The 18,429-nt window shown below is 46.6% G+C and overlaps 1 long non-coding RNA gene and 1 pseudogene across 1 annotated transcript; both read left to right on the top strand.

Moving 5' to 3' along the window:
• The first annotated feature begins 2,146 nt into the window (after positions 1 to 2,146).
• LOC117468034 (uncharacterized) lies at positions 2,147 to 3,246 on the top strand (annotated as a pseudogene).
• Positions 3,247 to 16,970: 13,724 nt separating this feature from the next.
• Positions 16,971 to 17,966, top strand: LOC117467407 (uncharacterized). The gene is made up of 4 exons (XR_004554386.2): positions 16,971 to 17,023; positions 17,123 to 17,197; positions 17,303 to 17,387; positions 17,824 to 17,966. It is a non-coding gene; the product is annotated as an uncharacterized lncRNA (long non-coding RNA).
• The last annotated feature ends 463 nt before the right edge of the window (positions 17,967 to 18,429 follow it).

Here is an 18,429-nt window from a genome sequence, read left to right as displayed (position 1 = left end):
ACTGCACGAGCCATTCACCATGTCGTGCCGGCTCAGCCAGCGGATACGAGATCATCTGACGTCCTGCACGTCAATGTACGGAGGCCAATGCTGCAGTAGGAAACTTTGGCTGACTAAAAGTTAAAGCCAATTATAAATATAAGAAAATAGTCAATGTTAAGGTGGTAAATCGATTTAAAGCTGTCTGCTAAGCTAATTCATTGTATGCACAATTAATGAGCTCAAGAACAGCCATATCATATCGTGCAAAAATACAGTCGTAAAGCAGAGAGCTATATAGTTAAAGAGGGCCCTTAACCATCTATGTCATTTCATGAGAACTTAATTCCCGAACGTGTAATAATGTTTAAAGGGTAAAAATTGTCTGACTGTAGAGCATTAGCAGTACTATTGTTTGTGACATTTTGTATCATTCACGTTTTGCTCATCTTAGCGTGTCCAAGTGTAAATGTCTGATGTGAGTGATATATAGTTAAAGGTAAAGTTAAAGTCACCATTCACTTAAATTGAGTTTAGACATAAAACACTGTAAGACTATAGTTAAAGCACAAACAGAGGAAAAAGGGCAACAAAATGTGACTACCTGCTAAAGAAACAGACAAACCCCCAGAGACACAAGTCAGGTCCAGCTCTCGTGAACGAAGTCTAACACAAAAAGCCCTGGAGTTGCAAGAAAATTAAGCTAAGAAAAACGAAAAGGCATTCAATAAAGCCTACGACTCTTGGAAGCAGACAGCAAGAGAGGTTAGACTAAGACTGAAAGATTTCTGGTCAGCTGAAGACCTAAATAGATGCACAGAGGACACAGAATCCAAATATGTCATAGTACACATAGAAACAGACAAAAGACCTGCAGAGACATCAGGCAAATATTCTGCTGCCACAGGAGAACATAGTAAGGAGATCCACAAAGTTATGTCCCATGCACTGACACAGCATACTTCTGCCACCTCTAGCATTGTTCCAGTTCTGGTGTCGTCAACAATGGATCCAGATAGAGAAATTCTCACTTATGCCCTACTGGACACACAAAGTGATTCAACCTTCATTTTGGAAGATTTAGTTACTGAACTAGACGTGGACACTCAACCAGTGCAGCTGAAACTCAGTACAATGACAGCGGCTAACACAGTCATTGCAAGTAAGACTGCCAGTGGTCTTCAAGTTCGGGGACTCAACTCTGAAGCCTATGTCAAACTACAGCAGACCTACACACAAGACTTCATACCAGTTGAAAGGTCTCATATCCCCACTAAAAGAACAGCACTCCAATGGCCTCATCTCAAACACTGAGCAAACAAGCTACCACCACTTCAAGACTACGAGGTAGGATTGCTAATTGGTTATGACTGCCCATCAGTGTTGGCTCCCTTGGAAGTTGTCACAGGAGGCGAAAAAACGAACCTTTCGCACAAAGAACCGTGCTTGGATGGAGCATCATTGGCTCAGCCAATCCCCATTTGGATAGACAGAGACACCAAAGCTTCGTACATCGAGTCACAGTGACAGAGATGCCATCACCATCAGCCACCGACGTGCTGAAAGTCTTGGAATCAGACTTCAATGAAAAATGCTACGAAGACAAGATGATGTTCGCTTCATGCAACTCCTTAGTGACAACATTAGACAGAAGGAAGACGGACACTACGAGATGCCTCTTCCTTTCAAGGACATTAGTCCACCATCACTACCAAACAATAAGAAGCTGGTGACTATCTGGCTGCAACACCTTAAGAAAAAGTTAAAAGCCAACAAAAACTATTACGATCATTATACTGCCTTCATGAAAGAAATAATTAGCAAAGGCAATGCAGAGCTAGCGTCCACAGCTCCCGAAGGAGAGACAGTTTGGTACATTCCTCATCACGGGGTATACCACCCCAAGAAGCCAGGCAAACTAAGAGTTGTTTTCGACTGTTCAGCAAAGTTTAGCGGTATCTCTCTAAACGATACTCTACTCACAGGTCCCGACCTAATCAACTCACTGGTGGGAGTCCTTTGTCGCTTTAGAAGGGAAGCAGTGGCAGTGATCTGTGACATCGAAAGGATGTTTCACCAATTCCACGTCTCACCTGAAGCCCGCAACTACCTGAGGTTCCTTTGGTGGGAGGGCAGACAGCTGGAAACAGAACCGCAAGAGTATAGAATGACAGTCCACCTCTTTGGTGCCTCCTCATCCCCTGGATGCGCCAACTTTGGACTTAAATACCTGGCTCAGCACCACAAAAGTGACTACCCGTTAGCATCAGCTTTCATCGAGAAGAACTTTTACGTGCACGATGGGCTAACCAGTGTTCCATCAGTCGAAGAGGCAAAAGGACTGATAGTCCAAGCGCAGGAACTGTGCAAAAATGCAGGCTTACGTCTTCACAAGTTCAACTCAAATCAAAAGGAACTGTCCTGCATAGCCCCCTTAGACAGAGCAGTAACCACTAACCCTCTCAATCTTAACCCTGATGCAACAACAGAAGGACACATTCTTGGCATTCAGTGGTCAATGGAAAACGACACGTTCAGCTTCAACATCGAACCAAAGGACCAGCCACCAACCCGCCGTGGCCTTCTGTCAGTCGTTGCCTCTCTTTACGACCCACTCGGTTTTGTTTCTCCCTTCGCCTTGACGGGAAAGTGCATTTTGCAAGAGCTGTGCCGCAGAGGCATCGGATGGGATGATCCACTTCCTGAGAACTTACGTTCACGGTGGGAGGAGTGGAAGAACGGTCTTCAAAGACTAAAGGAAGTCACTATACCCAGATGCTACCACCCTCAAGACTTTGGTAAAATTGTGAGAGTAGAACTGCACCACTTCTCAGATGCTAGCAATGTCGGATACGGTGCATGTTCCTACCTCAGGTACAAGAATGACAAAGACGAAATCCATTGCAGCCTCGTAATGTCAAAGGCAAGAGTCGCACCTACTAAGATCACCAGCATTCCCAGACTTGAACTCTCAGCCGCGGTCACCTCAGCCAGGATGAGCGTTTTGTTGAAGACTGAGCTTGAGAAGAAAATTGACGAAGAATACTTCTGGACTGACTCTCAGGTGGTGCTTGCATACATCAACAACGAAGCAAGAAGGTTTCATGTGTTCGTTGCAAATCGTGTTCAACTGATACACAAGCAACCCAGTGGCACTACGTTGATACAACACAAAACCCAGCTGACCATGCCTCCAGAGGTCTTCATGCAGCGGACATCACTTCAACTATCTGGTTATTACGGCCTACGTTTTTATGGGAACAGTAGGCCCTTCCATCACCTACCCCTTCAACTGAGCTGCTAGTTGGTGATCCAGAAGTTAAATCGATTTAAGCATTCGCAACTCAAGTCAGCGAGCAGCAGGACGTTCTAAGTCGCCTGAGTCGGTTCTCTTCATGGACTACGCTCGTTAAGGTGGTTGCAAGAATCAAGAGACTAGGGTCCAAGCAAAAACACGGCAACCTTGTGACAGTCGAAGAACGTAGGAGGGCCATTGAAGCGGTGATTAGGCTCGTCCAGCAGCAAGCTTTCTCAAAAGAGATAAAGGCATTTCAAAAGGATGTTCAAGGAGACGGTGTCCCAAGTTCAAGTCCTCTTCTTCGTCTGGACCCCATCCTGAACGGAGAACTCCTCTGCGTTGGAGGAAGACTTGGAAAGTCAACTCTTAGTCAAGAACTAAAGCACCCCATCATACTCCCGAAAGACAGCCACATCACCAAGCTGATTCTGTCTCACTACCACGTCCAGATCTGACATCAGGGCCGAGGTCAAACCTTAATGGAAATCAGAGCTAATGGATTGTGGGCTATTGGTGGGAGCAAATTAGTTGCCAAATTGATACACAGATGCGTGCAATGCCGGAAGCTCAGAAGACTAGCTGGGGAGCAACGAATGTCCGAACTGCCCAAAGAACGTGTCGAAGCTTCGGCTCCTTTCACATCTTGTGGTATGGACTGCTTTGGCCCATTTGTAATCAAGCGGGGCCGTAAAGAGTGCAAGAGGTACGGCCTCATCTTTACATGTCTGTCCTCTCGAGCAGTTCATATTGAAATGCTTGAAGATCTGTCCACGGACGCCTTCATTAACGCCTTAAGGTGCTTCATTAGTCTAAGACAGGGGTCTCCAACCTTTCTCCACCTGAGAGCTACTTTGAAAAAATGAAAGTGGCCAAGAGCTACTTGCATCGCATCGCTTACATTTATTCACATAGCACTCATCAGTTGAATTAAGCTACTTTTGTGTGAAATTACAATACCTAAAGCTTATCTAAAATCTTAACTTCACATCAAGGTCCAAGAAAATGACAATTTCTCACATATTAATATGGACAACATAGTAAGTACATCACTGAAGATTCACATAAATGTCCAAGAGCAAATTAAAATGTTTTCACTTCTTATTATGGCCCACATACTGTAGTAAATACATCGCCTTAATCACCACCTTGCAATCATCTTATGGCACAGTAAAATAAGTGCATTCACTCTTTTATACAGTTAGTGAGATGACTGGCGCTGCATGGAGTCTACCATATGCTGGACCCACTTAGGTTCACTCTAATAGAGTCATTCATGTTCATCAGTCGGTCTTGTTCTGTATTTTGATTTCATGACATTCATGCCAGAAAAAGCTGCTTCACAAAGGGATGTATACAGAACCAAATAAAGCAGACATGTTCAGTGCTGCTTGGTGAATGTTCTTATAGTTTTCTGGGCGTACAAGGCTCCAGAAATGTTGTGAGTTTTGCTGAGACTTAAGCTGAACATGATTTTGGAGATTTATAACCTCCATCTCCATCTCCACAGGATTGACACTGAACAGTGCAGCCATCTTTTCTTCTTCTTCTTCTTCTTCTTCTTCTTCTTCTTCTTCTTCTTCTTCTTCTTCTTCTTCTTCTTCTTCTTCTTCTTCTTCTTCTTCTTCTTCTTCTTCTTCTTCGTGTTGACATGAAATTATAAACCATAATTAATCAATTGTATAGGTCTAGCCTCCCTATATCTGTGTGTGACATTTTTCCATCCTCAAAAACAAAAAACTAATACTTCTGCAGTCTAGCTGCAGCTTCAAGCAACGGTCTTCTGTTAAAAAAAGGACACTGAATGTCTTGAATGAGGCATCACACACAGGACTTAAGTCTGAACACAGCAGACAACAGGAGTATTTACAACAGCATTATAAAAACAAAAATACTGCATGTGGGTGCACACTTACATTCTCTGTCTTACTGTTACATGAATCCCATGAATGTATGAGATTAAGTTAGCTTCATCATCTCAATCAGTGATTAAGTGAATAATAAAGTTTCTATCAGGTCACTATCAGCCTGTCCCTCTTATTAGTAGTTATTTTTCAGGGGGGGGGCGGGGTTTGGAGGAACGGAGAGGAGACGGTGATTGTGGAAGCTTTCCTCCTGCCTTCACAAACTTTACACGCGTATTTATCAACTGAAAATAGCAAGAGGACATTCATCCAAGACTTGATTGAATCCACCAAAAACCTGACATTACGATAACGAGTGTTTTTCAAAAACACAAATCCCTCCCTGTGTGTCTGAGCCGCAGCGACGCGGACTGATTCAGAGCGGGTCATTCTGCCGTTGGTCCTGACTGGTGCTGCTGGGGCAAGCAGACTGCTCCATGTGTGGTGTCGCTGTGCCGCTGTCGCATCTGCTCCTTGATCTCTGCGTCACGGACCAATTTTATATTTGTGTGACAGAAACAATTCTAAAATAAAAACACTTTATTGTCCGGCCACGGCCGAAAAATCAAGAAGCAACGTTACTACGCTATAATCGATAATCGAGCGGCGAGCTACTGAAAAGCTGCCACCTCTAGCATTGTTCCAGTTCTGGTGTCGTCAACAATGGATCCAGATAGAGAAATTCTCACTTATGCCCTACTGGACACACAAAGTGATTCAACCTTCATTTTGGAAGATTTAGTTACTGAACTAGACGTGGACACTCAACCAGTGCAGCTGAAACTCAGTACAATGACAGCGGCTAACACAGTCATTGCAAGTAAGACTGCCAGTGGTCTTCAAGTTCGGGGACTCAACTCTGAAGCCTATGTCAAACTACAGCAGACCTACACACAAGACTTCATACCAGTTGAAAGGTCTCATATCCCCACTAAAAGAACAGCACTCCAATGGCCTCATCTCAAACACTGAGCAAACAAGCTACCACCACTTCAAGACTACGAGGTAGGATTGCTAATTGGTTATGACTGCCCATCAGTGTTGGCTCCCTTGGAAGTTGTCACAGGAGGCGAAAAAACGAACCTTTCGCACAAAGAACCGTGCTTGGATGGAGCATCATTGGCTCAGCCAATCCCCATTTGGATAGACAGAGACACCAAAGCTTCGTACATCGAGTCACAGTGACAGAGATGCCATCACCATCAGCCACCGACGTGCTGAAAGTCTTGGAATCAGACTTCAATGAAAAATGCTACGAAGACAAGTATGTGTCCCAAGATGATGTTCGCTTCATGCAACTCCTTAGTGACAACATTAGACAGAAGGAAGACGGACACTACGAGATGCCTCTTCCTTTCAAGGACATTAGTCCACCATCACTACCAAACAATAAGAAGCTGGTGACTATCTGGCTGCAACACCTTAAGAAAAAGTTAAAAGCCAACAAAAACTATTACGATCATTATACTGCCTTCATGAAAGAAATAATTAGCAAAGGCAATGCAGAGCTAGCGTCCACAGCTCCCGAAGGAGAGACAGTTTGGTACATTCCTCATCACGGGGTATACCACCCCAAGAAGCCAGGCAAACTAAGAGTTGTTTTCGACTGTTCAGCAAAGTTTAGCGGTATCTCTCTAAACGATACTCTACTCACAGGTCCCGACCTAATCAACTCACTGGTGGGAGTCCTTTGTCGCTTTAGAAGGGAAGCAGTGGCAGTGATCTGTGACATCGAAAGGATGTTTCACCAATTCCACGTCTCACCTGAAGCCCGCAACTACCTGAGGTTCCTTTGGTGGGAGGGCAGACAGCTGGAAACAGAACCGCAAGAGTATAGAATGACAGTCCACCTCTTTGGTGCCTCCTCATCCCCTGGATGCGCCAACTTTGGACTTAAATACCTGGCTCAGCACCACAAAAGTGACTACCCGTTAGCATCAGCTTTCATCGAGAAGAACTTTTACGTGCACGATGGGCTAACCAGTGTTCCATCAGTCGAAGAGGCAAAAGGACTGATAGTCCAAGCGCAGGAACTGTGCAAAAATGCAGGCTTACGTCTTCACAAGTTCAACTCAAATCAAAAGGAACTGTCCTGCATAGCCCCCTTAGACAGAGCAGTAACCACTAACCCTCTCAATCTTAACCCTGATGCAACAACAGAAGGACACATTCTTGGCATTCAGTGGTCAATGGAAAACGACACGTTCAGCTTCAACATCGAACCAAAGGACCAGCCACCAACCCGCCGTGGCCTTCTGTCAGTCGTTGCCTCTCTTTACGACCCACTCGGTTTTGTTTCTCCCTTCGCCTTGACGGGAAAGTGCATTCTGCAAGAGCTGTGCCGCAGAGGCATCGGATGGGATGATCCACTTCCTGAGAACTTACGTTCACGGTGGGAGGAGTGGAAGAACGGTCTTCAAAGACTAAAGGAAGTCACTATACCCAGATGCTACCACCCTCAAGACTTTGGTAAAATTGTGAGAGTAGAACTGCACCACTTCTCAGATGCTAGCAATGTCGGATACGGTGCATGTTCCTACCTCAGGTACAAGAATGACAAAGACGAAATCCATTGCAGCCTCGTAATGTCAAAGGCAAGAGTCGCACCTACTAAGATCACCAGCATTCCCAGACTTGAACTCTCAGCCGCGGTCACCTCAGCCAGGATGAGCGTTTTGTTGAAGACTGAGCTTGAGAAGAAAATTGACGAAGAATACTTCTGGACTGACTCTCAGGTGGTGCTTGCATACATCAACAACGAAGCAAGAAGGTTTCATGTGTTCGTTGCAAATCGTGTTCAACTGATACACAAGCAACCCAGTGGCACTACGTTGATACAACACAAAACCCAGCTGACCATGCCTCCAGAGGTCTTCATGCAGCGGACATCACTTCAACTATCTGGTTATTACGGCCTACGTTTTTATGGGAACAGTAGGCCCTTCCATCACCTACCCCTTCAACTGAGCTGCTAGTTGGTGATCCAGAAGTTAAATCGATTTAAGCATTCGCAACTCAAGTCAGCGAGCAGCAGGACGTTCTAAGTCGCCTGAGTCGGTTCTCTTCATGGACTACGCTCGTTAAGGTGGTTGCAAGAATCAAGAGACTAGGGTCCAAGCAAAAACACGGCAACCTTGTGACAGTCGAAGAACGTAGGAGGGCCATTGAAGCGGTGATTAGGCTCGTCCAGCAGCAAGCTTTCTCAAAAGAGATAAAGGCATTTCAAAAGGATGTTCAAGGAGACAGTGTCCCAAGTTCAAGTCCTCTTCTTCGTCTGGACCCCATCCTGAACGGAGAACTCCTCTGCGTTGGAGGAAGACTTGGAAAGTCAACCCTTAGTCAAGAACTAAAGCACCCCATCATACTCCCGAAAGACAGCCACATCACCAAGCTGATTCTGTCTCACTACCACGTCCAGATCTGACATCAGGGCCGAGGTCAAACCTTAATGGAAATCAGAGCTAATGGATTGTGGGCTATTGGTGGGAGCAAATTAGTTGCCAAATTGATACACAGATGCGTGCAATGCCGGAAGCTCAGAAGACTAGCTGGGGAGCAACGAATGTCCGAACTGCCCAAAGAACGTGTCGAAGCTTCGGCTCCTTTCACATCTTGTGGTATGGACTGCTTTGGCCCATTTGTAATCAAGCGGGGCCGTAAAGAGTGCAAGAGGTACGGCCTCATCTTTACATGTCTGTCCTCTCGAGCAGTTCATATTGAAATGCTTGAAGATCTGTCCACGGACGCCTTCATTAACGCCTTAAGGTGCTTCATTAGTCTAAGACAGGGGTCTCCAACCTTTCTCCACCTGAGAGCTACTTTGAAAAAATGAAAGTGGCCAAGAGCTACTTGCATCGCATCGCTTACATTTATTCACATAGCACTCATCAGTTGGAATTAAGCTACTTTTGTGTGAAATTACAATACCTAAAGCTTATCTAAAATCTTAACTTCACATCAAGGTCCAAGAAAATGACAATTTCTCACATATTAATATGGACAACATAGTAAGTACATCACTGAAGATTCACATAAATGTCCAAGAGCAAATTAAAATGTTTTCACTTCTTATTATGGCCCACATACTGTAGTAAATACATCGCCTTAATCACCACCTTGCAATCATCTTATGGCACAGTAAAATAAGTGCATTCACTCTTTTATACAGTTAGTGAGATGACTGGCGCTGCATGGAGTCTACCATATGCTGGACCCACTTAGGTTCACTCTAATAGAGTCATTCATGTTCATCAGTCGGTCTTGTTCTGTATTTTGATTTCATGACATTCATGCCAGAAAAAGCTGCTTCACAAAGGGATGTATACAGAACCAAATAAAGCAGACATGTTCAGTGCTGCTTGGTGAATGTTCTTATAGTTTTCTGGGCGTACAAGGCTCCAGAAATGTTGTGAGTTTTGCTGAGACTTAAGCTGAACATGATTTTGGAGATTTATAACCTCCATCTCCATCTCCACAGGATTGACACTGAACAGTGCAGCCATCTTTTCTTCTTCTTCTTCTTCTTCTTCTTCTTCTTCTTCTTGCCTTCTTCCTTCTTCTTCTTCTTCTTCTCTTCTTCTTCTTCTCTTCTTCGTGGTTGACATGAAATTATAAAACCATAATTAATCAATTGTATAGGTTCTAGCCTCCTAATTATCGTGTGTGGGGGGAACATTTTTCCATCGCTCAAAAACAAAAAACTAATACTTCGTAGTCTAGCTGCAGCTTCAAGCAACGGTCTTCTGTTAAAAAAAGGAACACTGAATGTCTTGAATGAGGCATCACACACACGGACTTAAGTCTGAACACAGCAAGACAACAAGGAGTATTTAACAATACAGCAGTATAAAACAAAAAATACGGCATGTGGGTGGCACCACTTACATTCTCTGTCTTACCTGTTACATGAATCCCATGAATGTATGAGATTAAGTTAGCTTCAGCATCTTCAATCAGTGATTAAGTGGATAATAAAGTTTCTAATCAGGGCACTATCAGCCTGTCCCTTCTTATAGTAGGTATTTTTCAGGGGGTGGGGGCGGGGTTTGGAGGAACGGAGGAGGAGACGGTGATTGTGGAAGGCTTTCCTCCTGCCTTCACAAACTTTACACGCGTATTTATCAACTGAAAATAGCAAGAGGACATTCATCCAAGACTTGATTGAATCCACCAAAAACCTGACATTACGATAACGAGTGTTTTTCAAAAACACAAAATCCCTCCCTGTGTGTCTGAGCCGCAGCGACGCGGACTGATTCAGAGCGGGTCATTCTGCCGTTGGTCCTGACTGGTGCTGCTGGGGCAAGCAACTGCTCCATGTGTGGTGTCGCTGTGCCGCTGTCGCATCTGCTCCTTGATCTCTGCGTCACGGACCAATTTTATATTTGTGTGACAGAAACAATTCTAAAATAAAAACACTTTATTGTCCGGCCACGGCCGAAAAATCAGAGCAACGTTACTAACGCTATAATCGATAATCGAGCGGCGAGCTACTGAAAAGCTGCCCGCGAGCTAAACCGGTAGCTCGCGGGCAGCTTTTCAGTAGCTCGCCGCTCGATTATCGATCGACGTGTTGGAGACCCCTGGTCTAGAGTGAGCTGTAAGGCGTTCTGATGCTGTGATCAGGGCACAAACACTCGTTGGTGGCAAAAAACGAGCTCCAAAGGGCACTGAAGCAATGCGACACCAAGGTATTGGAAGCATTCCTCGCAGATAGCAGTTGCGAGTTAATTCTCAACGCTCCCTTCCGCAAGTCAGCAGGTGGCGTCTGGGAACGGCAGATTCGTACCATTCGCAATGTGCTAGACGTTACAATCGCGCATGTCCAGGCAGATTAGACGATGCTCTCTCCTCCGAACTCTGCTTTATGAAGCATGGCTATCGTCAACAGCCGTCCACTAAACGTTGATGTAATCAGTGATCCCAAGTCACTAGAGCCACTTACCCCAAACCACCTCATCTTGATGAAATCTAAGATTGCTCTTCCACCTCCTGGAAAGTTTGAGAAGGAAGACACGTACTCGGCCAAAAGGTGGCGACGAGTGCAATACCTGACCGAACAGTTCTGGAGTTGGTGGAAGAAAGAATACCTCCAGAACGTTTCCTTAAGACAAAAGTGGCACATACCCCGGCGCAACCTGAAGGTTAACGACATAGTCATTATCAAGGAAGACATGCTTCCAAGGAATCAGTGGCAGCTAGGGCGAGTGGTCGAGACAACTGAAGGGACCGATGGTTTGGTTCGTCGAGTCAAGGTGCAAGTTGGAGATCAGAAATCAACAAAGAAACAAGATTACACCTACAAACCCTCGATCATAGAACGTCCCATTCAGAAGCTAGTTTTACTCATTGAAGGTGAATAATTGGCTAAAATACACTTGCATCAGACATACTAGTAAACATGTTTGCTAAGGCGACAAAGCTTATTTGTGTGGTGGTTGCATTCTCCAGCCACCTTCCTTGTGTGTGTGTTTTCCCTTTCCCTGTCTGTGTGGGCGTGGTGCCTGTCCACTCCTGGCTTCCCGGCTCAAATATCCACCAGCTGCAAACAGTTTGAGCACTCTCCTCCTGCAACACAACCTGATTCCCATCAGCCATTACAGATGGTATATCAGCGGAGGCTCCACAGACCGTCAGCGCCAGATCGTTGTTAAACCCCAGTGGATTACGCGTCAATGGATTACGTTCCAGTGGATTAAAACTCCGGAGGATACTCTTCAGTGGATTACGCTCCAAGTGGGATACTCTCTCTCCAGCCGGATAATCTCCTCCAAATAAAACCTTTATAACACACTCTGCCGTGTCCCTGCGTTTGGGTTCTCTCAGATAACCGTAACAGAACGATCTGGCCAGTATGGACCCAGCGGACAAAACCGGCCTACCAGGCCAAAACTACGGACGAACTCCTGCCAAGGCCCTGGCCAGTCAAGGCGCTCTCGTGGGGCATCATGATACAGTTCTCCGTGAGGCATTGGAGACTCTCCCGGAACCCTCTCCGTTAATGTGCAAAGAATCGGCACGCAGGTAGAACTGCTCACTTCACAGGGCTTTCCTCCGCAGCACGCTGCACAGCCGACAGCCCCTCCCCCCCCTCCTGCCGCACTCCTCCATCAGCTACGAGAGGCTGTCATTCCCACACCTGAAACGATACGCTGGAGATTTGGGTAATTGTAGAGCCTTTTTGTTCCAGTGTACGTTAGTTTTTGAGCAGCATCCTAGTACTTATCACACAGATGGGGCTAGGGTAGCATATGTAATGAGCCTGTTGAGGGGGGAGAGCTTTAGATTGGGCTACAGCTGTTAGGGAGAGCCAGCCACACATTTGCTGGTCATATGATACTTTCATTTCCGAATGAAAAAAGTTTTGATCACCCGTACGGGGGAGGGATCTGCTAGGCACCTTCTTTCTCTCCGGCAGGGCTCCCGTAGTGTAGCCGAATTTTCAGTGGAGTTTAGAACAGTGGCTTCCGACTCACGCTGGAATAACGAGTCACTACAGGATGCTTTTCTTCAGGGGCTGAACGAAGCAATTAAGACGAGCTAGCGGCTAGGGATGATCCAGGTAGCTTGGATAATTAATAGCCACAGCCATTAAGATTGATAATCGCCTCAGAGAGAGACGTAGGGATAGGACTAGCCGTCACTCCAATCCCAGCGACTTCTCACTTGATCCCCAAATTGGAACCGCCACTACCCCTATTCCCCGATCTTTCCCGACTCCTTACTCAGCCTCATCCCATGGAGATGAGCCCATGCAAGTGGGAAGGGCCCGCCTCTCACCATCTGAGCGTGCTAGAAGGATCCATGCTGGGGAATGTGTTTATTGCAGCCAAACCAGTCATCTCGTTTCCTCCTGTCCTAGTCTGCCAAAAGGTCAGGCTCGTCAGTAGCTGTGGGGATTCTGGCGAGCCCTTCCTCCTCTTTCAACCCCCGACCCAGAACGCAGCTAGAAGCCATGCTTTGCTGCAACCAACAGTCCCTACCCCTGCTCGCCTTAGTGGACTCGGGGGCGGATGAGAATTTTTTGGACATTGACATTGCAGCTCAGGCAGGAATTTCCTGCGAAGTGTTAGATTCACCTCTTAGTGCTAATGCTCTAAATGGAAAATTCCTGGCCCAAGTCACTCACCGCACCAAGCCAGTAAACCTCATTCTGTCTGGAAACCATCGTGAGTTTATTCAGTTTCACCTAATTTCCTCACCTCAGGCCCCCATAGTGTTGGGCCATCCCTGGTTAAGAACTCACAACCCCCAGATTGATTGGGTAACTGGCAAGATCATTAGTTGGAGTTCTTTTAGCTTATCCTCATGCCTGCAGTCTGCCCTACCGCCAGCAGAGGCCGCCTCTCCACCACTCAAGATCGAGCCGCCTGACCTGTCATCTGTCCCCACTGAATATCATAACCTAGGAGAGGTGTTCAGTAAACAGCGAGCTCTTTCTCTTCCTCCTCATCGGCCCTACGACTGTCCCATTGACCTCCTTCCCGGGGCCCCTCTGCCTTCCTCACGTCTGTTCAACCTATCTCGCCCTGAGAGAAAATCCATGGAAAATTACATCCATGACTCCCTGGCTGCTGGTGTCATTCGGCCATCCTCCTCCCCGGTCGGTGCTGGGTTTTTCTTCGTCTCCAAGAAGGACCGCTCACTGCGGCCCTGCATAACTCCGCCTTTGAACCCCTCCAGGAAGCCACCATTTTTTCCAAACTGGACCTCCGCAATGCCTACCACCTCGTCAGAATCCGAGAAGGGGACGAGTGGAAGACGGCCTTTAACACACCACTCGGTCACTTCGAGTATCTGGTGATGCCTTTTGGACTGACGAATGCCCCTGCAGTCTTTCAGTCAATGGTGAACGATGTGCTCCGTGACCTCCTCAACCGATCAGTCTTTGTCTACCTGGATGACATCCTCATATTCTCTCGTAACAAGGAGGAGCACATTATCCATGTCAGGCAGGTGCTGCAGAGACTCCGGGAGAACAGACTCTTTGTAAAGGCGGAGAAATGCGAATTCCATGTCAACACAGTCTCATTCCTGGGCTACATCGTTGAGGAAGGAAAGCTTAGGTCCGACCCTGAGAAGATCCAAGCGGTGGTGGGGTGGCCCAAACCAACCTCAGTCAAACTGCTTCAACAGTTTCTTGGTTTCGCCAATTTCTATCGGCGCTTCATCAGGGACTACAGCAGAGTGGCGGGTCCTTTAACCAGACTCACTTCCCCCACAACTGGCTTTTCCTGGACCCCAGAGTGTGATGCAGCCTTTTCAGAGCTAAAGAGACTCTTCACCACTGCCCCTGTGCTCATCCACCCTGATTCCTCTCGCCAGTTCGTTGTGGAGGTCGATGCCTCCAACACCGGGGTAGGAGCAGTTCTTTCCCAGCGCTCGGAACGAGACCAAAAATTGCATCCTTGTGCATTTTTCTCTCGCCGCCTCACCCCAGCTGAGAAGAACTATGACGTGGGTAACAGAGAGCTGCTGGCTGTCAAACTTGCCCTAGAGGAGTGGAGGCACTGGCTGGAGGGAGCTGAACTCCCTTTTATTGTATGGACGGACCACAAGAACCTGGCGTACATCCAATCTGCCAAGCGCCTTAACTCCCGTCAGGCTCGATGGGCCCTGTATTTCGGCCGCTTCTCATTCACCCTCACCTACCGTCCAGGGTCACGGAACCTCAAGCCTGACGCCCTCTCTCGCCAGTTCGCTTCCGATGGACCAGCTGCCAGTCCAGACACTATCCTGCCTGCCTCCTGCGTGGTAGGGGCTGTTACCTTGGAGATTGAGTCATTGGTCAGGGAGGCCCAGCGAGCGCAGCCTAGCCCAGGTAACTGCCCAGCTAATTGTCTTTTTGTGCCTACCCCTGTTCGCTCCAAGGTCCTGCAGTGGGCACACACCTCTCGTTTCTCATGTCATCCTGGTGTCCATCACACACTGTTTGTTCTCAAACAACGCTTCTGGTGGCCTTCCATGGCTCAAGACACCAGGGCCTTTGTTGCTGCCTGTACAGTGTGTGCCCGCGCCAAGTCCTCCCACCAGCCTCCCGCTGGCCTGCTTCGCCCACTGCCAGTACCTAGTCGCCCTTGGTCGGATGTGGCATTGGATTTTGTTACTGGACTTCCACTTTCACAAGGAAATACCATCATCCTAACTATTGTGGACAGATTCTCAAAGATGGTACACTTTGTGGCTCTTTCCAAACTTCCCACTGCCCGAGAGACTGCAGATCTTCTGGTCAACCATGTAGTTCGACTTCATGGGATCCCCACCGACATCGTCTCTGACCGGGGCCCCCAGTTCATTTCCCACGTTTGGAAGGCCTTCTGTCAGGCTCTGGGAGCATCGGTGAGCCTGTCATCTGGCTATCATCCTCAGACGAACGGGCAAACAGAACGGGCCAACCAGGATCTGGGGTCGGCCCTTCGTTGTGTGGCTTTCAAGAACCCTTCGTCATGGGTCCCACATCTGCCATGGATCGAGTATGCCCACAACTCCCTGCCAAGTGCAGCCACAGGTATTTCACCTTTTCATTGTGCCATGGGTTTCCAATCACCTCTGTTTCCAGCCCAGGAAGAGGAAGTTGCTGTTCCCTCCGTTCAGACCCAACTTCGTCGCTGTCGTAAGGTGTGGAGGGACACCCGAGCAGCCCTGCTCCGCTCCGCTGCCCGCAACCGCCTCATCGCAGACCGCCACAGGACCCAGGCCCCCAACTACTTACCAGGTCAGAGTGTTTGGCTTTCATCCAAAGATCTCCCACTCAAGACAGAGTCAAAAAAACTTACCCCACGGTATGTCGGTCCCTTCATCATCGACTCCATTATTAATCCATCTGCAGTCAAACTCAAACTTCCCTCACACATGAAGGTTCATCCAACATTTCATGTATCTCTGTTGAAACCTGTTGCCAGCAGTCCTTTGTCTCCTCCAGTGAGTGTTCCCCCACCCCCCCGCATCATCAATAATTATCCAACGTACACCGTCAGGCGATTGTTGGACGTTCGTCGCCGTGGAAGGGGATTCCAATATCTGGTGGATTGGGAGGGCTATGGTCTAGAGGAGAGGTGTTGGGTTCCCTGGCGAGACATCGTGGGCGCATCTCTGATACGGGACTTCCACCGGGATAACCCTGGAAGACCTGGTAAACCTGGTAGACCGCCTGGAGGCGTCCCTTAAGGGGGGGGTACTGTGGTGGTTGCATTCTCCAGCCACCTTCCTTGTGTGTGTGTTTTCCCTTTCCCTGTCTGTGTGGGCGTGGTGCCTGTCACTCCTGGCTCCCGGCTCAAATCTCCACCAGCTGCAAACAGTTGAGCACTCTCCTCTGCAACACACCTGATTCCCATCAGCCATTACAGATGGTATATCAGCGGAGGCTCCACAACCTGTCAGCGCCAGATCGTTGTTAAACCCCAGTGGATTACGCGTCAATGGATTACGTTCCAGTGGATTAAAACTCCGGAGGATACTCTTCAGTGGATTACGCTCCAGTGGATACTCTCCAGCCGGATTATCTCCTCCAAATAAAACCTTTATAACACACTGCCGTGTCCTGCGTTTGGGTTCTCTCAGATAACCGTAACAATTTGTGTGTGAACCACCATACCTTTAAGTGTGTTTAGTTTTTTGACGGTCTAGAAATCCTGTATGATTCACCCAGTTTGTTTACCTCGTTAAGTTTGTTCATCAGGACAGGATATGGTGGGAGTGTAACTGACCGCTACGTTATTTTAATATGCATGGTTTAGGGGCAGGCGTAGGTATGGGTGTGATGCTGCGAACCCCGGAATCATAACTGATTTAAACTGTTCCCAGGCAACGAGGTATAGCCTGTGCTACGGACCTCTCAAACATACATGTAAGTTACTGAATTGCCACGAACATTGTGTTATATAATCGGTTTATATAGGTTTTAATTGAAACTGTGTGTGTTGTTCCTTGACTCAACTGTTCATAGTGCCAAGTGGTATATTAAGATAAGGACTGCCATGCCTGACGTCGCACATATTGCACCCTCGGTGAGCAGAGCGAGGTACGTTACAGGGACTGTATTACAAGTGTTTGTTTGATCCGTGAATATATATTTGTGATTTAATCAATGATTTGTACTTGTTCTATGTCTGTATATATATATTAGTGTTCACGATGATTGAAAGACCATTAAAGAAACTACATCCGTCGAGACTCTGCTGTGATTATTGGCGAGGGCAGCTACACTGAAGGTTAGCCTTTTTCTTTATCTCATGAACCTGAATTCCTTTAACATCTCTTTCATTTTTTTGTTTGCTATGAAACAGTATTTAAGATACGAAAACTTTGTAGATAAAGAATTATCACCTAAATGAGGAGCATACACTTATTTTTATTTATTTATTCATTTGTTTAACAGGGACAGTGCACATTAATTAACATTCCTGTAAATGTGCCAGAGTTAGCCAAGAGGCTATTTTTCATCTGTTGTCCTTGGACAGATTTTATAAGTGAACCTAAAACAAGTTTAAACAACATTTAAACAAGTAAATACAATCAAATTAAAACATGCAACATACATTACTGGAATACTTAAATAAATAAAAAGACAGAACAATAAAACAAAACAACATGTTGTGACGACCCCTTCTGCCTGTCTGTGCTCTCTGCCTTGCTGTCCTCTGGCAGGTACTGGGAGTGTCGTCCTGTTTGTGCCCGCCCATCTAGAGGCGGAGCCTCAAGAATGCATAAAGGCTTGCCCAGCTGGGAGGTTCACTTTCTGATCGTGATCCTGGCCTGCTGCAGCAACCTCAGCCTTCCACCTGTGTTTGTATTTTCACAAATAGAATAAAGATTTCACACATCTGAAACTGTGTTATAAAGAATCTTTAGACTCTCTGGGATATCCAGTCCAGATTTGATGAGTGTAGGTCTAGTGGTTTTAGATCAGGGACCTGGTCTAATGTGGTCAGGATGCGAAAAAAAGCACTGAAATCTCCCTTTTTGTATTTCACAAATAGAATTAAGGTTTCACAAATCTGAAACTGTGTTATAAAGAATCTTTAGACCCTCTGGGATAATCCAGTCCAGATTTGATGAGTCTAGTTCTAGTGGTTTTAGATCAGGACCTGTCTAATGTGGTCTAGATAAAAAAAAGCCCTGAAATCTCCCTTTTTGTATTTTCACAAATAGAATAAAGGTTTCACAAATCTCAAACTGTGTTATAAAGAATGTTTAGACCCTCTGAGATAATCCAGTCCAGATTTGATGAGTGTAGGTCTAGTGGTTTTAGAT

Source organism: Pseudochaenichthys georgianus, chromosome 22, assembly GCF_902827115.2.
Source record: "Pseudochaenichthys georgianus chromosome 22, fPseGeo1.2, whole genome shotgun sequence".
In the NCBI taxonomy this organism is placed as follows: Eukaryota; Metazoa; Chordata; class Actinopteri; order Perciformes; family Channichthyidae; genus Pseudochaenichthys; species Pseudochaenichthys georgianus.
The sequence above is the reverse complement of the archived record's forward strand: the minus strand, read 5'-3'. Positions and strand labels throughout refer to the sequence as shown.